Source organism: Aquarana catesbeiana, linkage group LG01 (assembly GCF_042186555.1).
Source record: "Aquarana catesbeiana isolate 2022-GZ linkage group LG01, ASM4218655v1, whole genome shotgun sequence".
NCBI lineage: Eukaryota > Metazoa > Chordata > Amphibia > Anura > Ranidae > Aquarana > Aquarana catesbeiana.
Genome location: NC_133324.1, coordinates 309,119,149 through 309,127,512, shown reverse-complemented (window position 1 = coordinate 309,127,512; position 8,364 = coordinate 309,119,149).

Here is an 8,364-nt window from a genome sequence, read left to right as displayed (position 1 = left end):
TTTTAAAAATGTACCTGTTCCAACTTACAAACAAATTCAACTTAAGAACGAACCTACAGACCCTATCTTGTTTGTAACCCGGGGACCCCCTGTATCTCCTAAACGTGCACCGTTTAGGAGATTTTCCACTTGCATGCAGTCGCTGAGGTCAGTGGCGCCTACGCTCTGAAGGTCCGGCATACCATATCGGACCTTCAGAGCTTCTTGCCGGAAACTGAGGGGTCCCGTGTGCATGCGCAGTAGTCATCACAGCTCTGGCCATTCACAGCACGAAGCTCGCGAACCCGGAAAAAAAGGCCGGGGGAACATGTCAGCCCTCTCAGCAGTGTCTGTGCGCTGCTGGAAGGACTTCTAAGGTAAGTACTTCATAATGTGGTAGTGTGCGATGCATACTAGCACATTATGCCATTGTCTTGCGGAGTTTTTTTTTTTTAATCGGTTTATTACTGCTTTAAAACACACACATACTATTTTAAGATAAATAGAAGAGTTCTGGACAGCTGTACACCGATAGAAGTTTCTTATGCCTTTATTTGTAAAACCGAGATCACAAAATATACAATATACAGGACACCAAAGCAGAGTGGTACAGAACAACAGCTTCACACTTATACCAAGTGCTTACTCATACTATTTACTGTTCATGCAGTCTGAATGCATAACAATTACAAAATACAGAGCTTCATTTGGACTTTTAATATACTTGTTTTTAATATAAAATTAGAACAAATTAAAGAGAACACCGGTTTTCATACATGTATTGGTAACATAAAGAGAAACTTCAAACCCAGTATAATTTTATTTTTTTTAAATCCCTCTCACTATTTTTAGTGTGGTATGCTAAATTAACTTACTTACACGCCCAGCAATTCCAGCAACCTACTACTTGATCCACTGCTCCATTGCTGCATGCCAGGACCCATACCGTTACCTTCTTTACTGATGTCAACAGGAGTCAGCTGTTTTTTTTGGGGGGTTCTTAAAGCTGGCACCCTGATGATGCAACATGGCGCATGTGCTCTGTGTTTAAATTAAAAAAATAATGGGAGGAAAAGACCAACCCTAATATCAACCAACATCCCAAAATACCAATACCAAAAGAAAATTGACCCCCAGGGATTTAATGTGTAAGCAGTGTGTAAGTGTATTAAAGAGTATAATATATCCAATTGTATTAATCCCATATAAGATCCAAAAATATAAAATAGCATAAAAACAATGCCTATAACATACAGATACCTGTATGACCTGTCCCCACATAGAGTGAAGAATCTAGTGAAAGACCCCCTAGGTTCTACAGAGTATGAAACCATGGGGTGGTAAACTGAAAGTGTTTCAAGGAAAAAGTGTCGTCCTCTTCTTCAGGGATTTATCACTGTCTCAAATCTATAAAGCAATCAAAATCAAATAAAGTAACAAACAAATATATACAAAGTACAGTACATAGCAGGACGCAATACACATGGCATACTCTACTTACAAATCATATAAATGATATTTAACCACTGGCCGACCGTGCACTGTATTTTTACTGCTACAGTGGGGGCTGGCTGCACAGAATCAAATATATATGTGCATTTCTGTAAAAAAAAAAAAAAATGAGGAGGAGTAAAATTTAGAAACTTGGGTGAACAGGGTGATGGTTTGCTTTAATTAAAAAAAAAAAAAGCTGATTTTCCTCATGTTATATAGTAGGCAAAATAATTATTTGATCCCCTGCAGATTTTGTAAGTTTGCCCACTCACAAAGAAATTAAGGGTCTATAATTTTTATCACAGGTGTATTTTAAATGATAGAGACAGAATGTTGCAGTTCAGTGAGTAAAATAAATATTTGATCCCCAAGGAAAACATGACTTAGTATTTGGTGGAGAAACCCTTGTTGGCAAGCACAGAGGTAAGACGTTTCTTGTGGTTGGTGACCAGGTTTCCACACATCTCAGGAGGGGTTTTGGTCCACTCTTCTTTACAGATCTTCTCTAAATCCTAAAGGTTTCTTGGCTGTCGCTTGGCAACTCAATGTTTCAGCTCCCTCCATAAATGTTCTATAGGATTAAGGTCTGGAGACTGGCCAGGCCACTCCATGACCTTAATGTGCTTCTTCTTGAGCCACTCCTTTGTTGCCTTGGTGGTATGTTTTGGGTCATTGTCATCCTTAATGACCTATCCATGACCCATCTTTGGTGTTCTGGCTGAGGAAAGAAGGTTCTCATCCAAGATTTTACAATACATGTCCCCATTCATTGACCCCTCAATGTGGCAAAGTGGATCTGTACCTTTAGCAGAGAAACAGTCCCAAACCATAATGTTTCCACCTTGGTGCTTGACTGTAGGGATGATGTTCTTAGGGTCATAATGAGCATTTTTTCTTCCTCCAAACACAGCCAGCCCCCTTCTCAAGAAGGCACATGCACAGTCATGCCAATGAACATCTAAATGATTCAGAGAAGGATTGGAAGAAAGTGCTGTGGTCAGATGAGACCAAAATTAAGCTCTTTGGCATTAACTTGACTTGCCGTATTTGGAGGAAAAAAAATGCTGACTATGACCCTAAGAACACCATCCCTACAGTCAACCATGGAGGTGGAAACATGATGCTTTGGAGCTGTTTCTCTGCTAAAGGTACAGGCCGACTTTGCCGCATTGAGGGGCCAATGGACGGGGCCATGTATTGTAAAATCTTGGATGAGAACCTTCTTCCCTCAGCCAGAACACTGAAGATGGGTTGTGAATGGGTCTTCCAGCATGACAATGACCCAAAACATCCCGCCAAGGCAACAAAGGAGTGGGTTAAGAAGAAGCACATTAGGGTAATTGAGTGGCCTAGTCAGTCTCAGTTTGCGCTGACAGGGAGAGCCAATCAGCGGCTCTGCCTGTCGGAGGGGGGGTCTGTGCTGATAATCAGCACATTGATTATCAGCACAGCCCCATCAAATGTGCCCATCACCTGTCAATCAGTGCCCAAAAGCTGACAGTCAGTGCCCCCTCAAAACAATCTCTCAGTGCCCACCACAGTGCCAATCAGTGCCCACCACAGTGGCAATCAGAGCCCACCACAGTGCCAAGCAGTGCCCATCACAGTGCCCATCAGTAACACCTGTCAGTACCTCATCATCAGTGCTGCCCATCAGTGCTATCTATTAGTGTCCATCAGTGCCATCTGTCAGTGCCAATCAGTACTGCCTATCAGTACCAATCAGTGCCACCTGTCAGCGCCCATCAGTCCTGCCGGTCAGTGCCCATCAGTGCCGCCGTTCAGTGCCCATCAGTGCCGCCTGTCAGTGCCCATCAGTGACACCTATTAGTGCCACCTATCAGTGCCCATCAGTGCTGCATATCCCTGCCGCCTATTGGTGCCCATCAGTGCTGCATTTCAGTGCCCATCAATTCTACATATCAGTGCCTCCTCATCAGTGCCCATCAGTGCCACCTTATCAGTGCCAACTCATCCGTGCCCATCAGTGCCACCTCATCAGTGCCCATCAGGGCAACCTCATCAGCGCCTGTCAGTGAAGGAGAAAACAAAATTTTATGACAAAAACTAAGAAAAATACATTTTTTTTTCAAAAATTTCAGTCTTTTTTAGTTTGTTTAGCAAAAATAAAACTTAATTTATAGCATTTGTTTTATGTGTTTTTTCAGGATTTTTGGTTGATATTCTGTCTCTATCATTTAAATAATAATTTTATGATATTCCATCAGTTCCAAGTGGCTGATGATGGCACTATTTTAAAGTGTGGTCCTATACGTGCATAAAGTAGGATCATAGTTATAACTTACTTTCAAATTCATCATAGCAAATGATAATGGGGTGCCAAAATATACAAAGAAAGATCATATTTAAATATGATCACACTATTCTGTACTTTCACTCAATAATACATTTTTCACATATTGAAGAACAGTCACTTTTATAGTTGTATCCTTCTACAAGAGAAATAACATTTTTGGCCCTTCTGCATTCAGAGATGTCCGATAATCAGAAAATCCAATGGTACCACAAGCACATCCGTCAGCTTTTTTTTACCCTGTTTTAGAGTTATTACATAAAGACAAGTTTAAAAGGAGCTTGTGGAAGAAAGAAAAAAATGTTTTTTCTAGCATGTAAATTATACTGTTCTTATTATACCGCCATCCTGCTGTTGTAGAAATAAATCTATATTATGTAACCAAGCCAGAGCATATGCTACCTTAAAGATATGGGTATAGCCTGGGCACAGATGAAAATCCAATGCAATAAACGTTAAAATGTTTCCTATAATTTATGCTAGCTGGCATGTAACCAACTATAACAAAGATTTTGGATTATATAAGGCAGGACCAGAAAGTAGGTTAGAGATTCTTGATTCCGTGCATAAGGGAAATGATGGTATTGAGCCAGGTTGCAGAGAAAATCATTTTACTGCTCTAGATTTTGACAGTAAAAACAAAGATAAAATCTATCCTAAAAAGGTACATAACAAAAAGTTATTTATTGATTGGAACAGACTGCTATGTCTATATGATCTTGTGAAATTGTATAGAGGATAACAAAAGTTATGTTGCACAATATGATATAAGCCAAGCTTTTTGGAAAAAAACTATGGACGTTTTGTATCAATTTTATTAAATTTTCTACATAAATCTTTAAGTTTATGTGTTAGATCTGTTTAGCTCTATGTCTACAGTATATCTGTATGGTGTGTGCAGAAAGCATATGTAATGGAAGAGTTTTCCCTTTTTTAAAGGCTAGCTGTACTTCTGCCGTCTCTTTAGGGTTCCCCAGTCCTGGAGAATAACTAGGAATCATGGGGTCCCTAGCAAAATGTTGGTGCCCCCCCAGCAAACTCTTTTTGTGGGAGCTGACAGTGCCAACAGGTGTCATTGATCTTAACATACAGTATGCCTACATCAAGGTTAGCTAGCAGTAGAACTGTCAGCATTGTCAGTACCCTACTAGGGACCAATGTGTTTTGATAAAAGGTATAGCTGTAGTAGCAATAATAATAAATACTGTATAATAGTAATAGTAAAAATACTCTGTATTACAAATTCTACAGTTTCGTTTTCCTTAACAGACTCCCTAATGCCCCCCTTCTTCCTTAGATTTTTTCATTAAAGGATTTTGGGCGAATTTAGTCTAGTTCTCAATGAAATTCGCAGTGTGTATGGCCAGCCACAGAGTTGGCCATGTCTTTCAGGGACTATGCTGATGAGATATATGTACTTGAATTCGGAGATGAGTATTTTTATAAAAGTATATTTCACCATTACATTGTTACGAAACACTTTCTAAAACAAGAAGCTGAAAAAGGGGAAATTGTCACTTCCCAGAAACTAATTCACAGGGAGGGCATCTAGTAAACCATTTTCCAAGCACTTGGATTGTAAAATATTACATTTGCTTAATGGGGCTTTGTATAGTTTACAAAACTGAGAATGCATTATGTGCAGAATACTATTCATCACCATCCCTTATCAGAATGTTGACCATTAAAACACATTTTCTTTATTTTGATATATGTCTAATTCACCTTTGAGCCTCCTGGCATGAAAAAAGCCAGCCCACCTGAGACTTGTTTTTCAGTCACAGGCAGATTCTTGTGTTTCCGGGGAGTAGGCCACTGAGCTCTGCCCCACGTAGCCACAGAGTAAAAAAAGTAGGTTGACAATTAACAAGATCTTTCAGACCCCCCCATTTGAATCCCAGTTTGAGTCCAAACCTTTTATTTAAGTTTGGCAAAGCAATAAAATAATTATTTTTATTATTGTCTGTGACCCCATTGGGGAGATTTTTTTCAAAGCAGTAAGGGGTTAGACTTTCTGACAGTTATTTATTTATTTATGTATTTGGTGTGCATTCTCAGTATTTCAGATTATAAAAAAGACCATAAGACCATGTATAATTATATATGACAGTTATTTTTATTGCTCTCTGTTTTGTGGTTGGGTGATTCCCCTTAATTTCCTATGTGCTCATTTGAACAAGAGATGAGGGAAAAATCTAGCCAAAGGAGAAGTACAGTCAAAGCTAATTTCTGTTTACGGAGCTCTGAGAACCGAGTGATCACCGAGTGATCTCATCTCAAATCTACTTAAAGCAGAAGTACTGCCAAGCTCAGCCCTGCTCACAGAGCTCTGGGAACCGAGTGATCAGCGGTGTTTGATCGATTGGTTCTCAGTCTTAGAGCCAGCGGAGGACAGATGCAGTATTGGCCCGATGCTTCATCCATCTAGGTAAGTATGATTCTTGGAAAAAAAAATCCTATACTTCTCTTTTAACAGCACCCAGACAGCAAAAAATGCCAGAAGACCCCTAAAACCTAATCTTCCCTTGCATGAACACTTAACCACTTTAATACCAGGCCTATTTTTCAAACTTGTTGTTTACAAGTTAGGCCTCATGCACACGGACGTTTTTACAGCCGCTTTTTTAAGCGTTTTTTGCAGCTTAAAAACGCCTGTCTATGTTAGTCTATGGCTTCATGCCCACCTAGGCTTTTTTGAGCGGCAAATGGCATAGGCATTTTTAAGCTGTAAAAAAACCCCAAAACTAGTGGGTTCTGAGAGACGTTTTTCAGCTGTAAAAACGCTCTCACGCTGATAACCGCTGATAAATGTCGATAAACGCTCAAAAACGTCGTTCACCAGCGTTTTAACGTTTTTGATCCATTGAAAATTTTGAAAAAATAGAAAAAAAAAAAAAGCTAAAAAACGCTAACGTGAAAAAACGCTAAAAAATCCTAATGAACGTTAAAAAACACTATTGCAAAAACATTGAAAAAAGCTGAAAAAAGTTGAAAAAAGTTAAAAAACTCACTGCAAAGCTACTGGCGTTTTCATAACGTTATTTTAACGTCCAGTGTGCATGAGGCCTCAAAATTATTATTTTTTTGCTAGAAAATCACTTAGAACCCCCCAAACATTACATATTTTTTTCTAACACCCTAGAGAATAAAGTGGCGGTCGTTGCAATACTTTCTGTCACACCGTATTTGCGCAGCAGTCTTACAAGCGCACTTTTTTGGGAAAAAATATACTTTTTTGAATTAAAAAAAAAAAGAAAAAAGTAAAGTTAGCCCAATTTTTTTTCTATTGTGAAAGACGATGTTACGCCGAGTAAATTGATACCCAACATGTCACACTTCAAAATTGCGCCCGCTCGTGGAATGGCAACAAACTTTTACCCTTAAAAATCCCCATATGCGACGTTTAATAAATTCTACAGGTTGCATGTTTTGAGTTACAGAGGAGGGCTGGAATCATTGCTCTCGCTCTAAGGATCGCGGTGATACCTCACATGTGTGGTTCGAACACCGTTTTCATATGCAGGCGCTACTCACGTATGCGTTCGCTTCTGCATGCGAGCTTGGCAGGACATGGCGCGTTTAAAAAAAAAAAATTCTTGTCTATTTTACCTATTTTTTTTTTTTTTTTACACTGTTCATTTGAAAAAAAATGTGTCACTTTTATTCCTATAACAAGGAATGTTAACCTCCCCTGTAATAGAAAAAAAACATGACAGGACCTCTTAAATATGAGACTTGGGGTCAAAAGACCTCAGATCTCATATTTACACTAGCATGCAATAAAAAATAAAATAAAAATGTAAAAATGTTTTTTTTTTTTTTAAAATGTTGCTTTAAGAGCTATGGGTGGAAGTGACGTTTTGCATTGGTATGGAGCTGGGTGGGGGCCACCTTCCCTTCACTCAGCTCCATACCACAGAGGACACAGGATCCGATCGCCTCCGCTGCTGCCAGCGGCTGAGGTAAGCGGTGGAGGGCACCGGAGTGCGGCAGGAGGGGGGGCCCCTCTCCCGCTGGCGATAAAAGTGATCTTGCGGTTAATCCGCCACAGAGACCACTTTTATCTGAAAGCGGACTGCCTGCTGAAGAAGAGGATACTGGAGTTATGGCAGCTAGCTGCTGCCATAACAACAATACTCCTCTTCAAAGTACTGCCGTATAATGACGGCAGCCGGTCCAGAAGTGGTTAAAGTATATATACAGTATCTCACAAAAGTGAGTACACCCCTCACATTTTTGTAAATATTTTATTCTATCTTTTCATGTGACAACACTGAAGAAACTACACTTTGCTACAATGTAAAGTAGTGAGTGTACAGCTTGTATAACAGTGTAAATTTGCTGTTCCCTCAAATTAACTCAACACACAGCCATTAATGTCTAAACCGCTGGCAACAAAAGTGAGTACACCCCTAAGTGAAATTGTCTAAACTGGGTCAAATTAGCCATTTTCTCTCCCCGGTGTCATGTGACTCATTAGTGTTACAAGGTCTCCAGTGTGAATGGTGAGCGGGTGTGTTAAATTTGGTGTTATCGCTCTCACTCGCTCATACTGGTCACTGGAAGTTCGACATTGC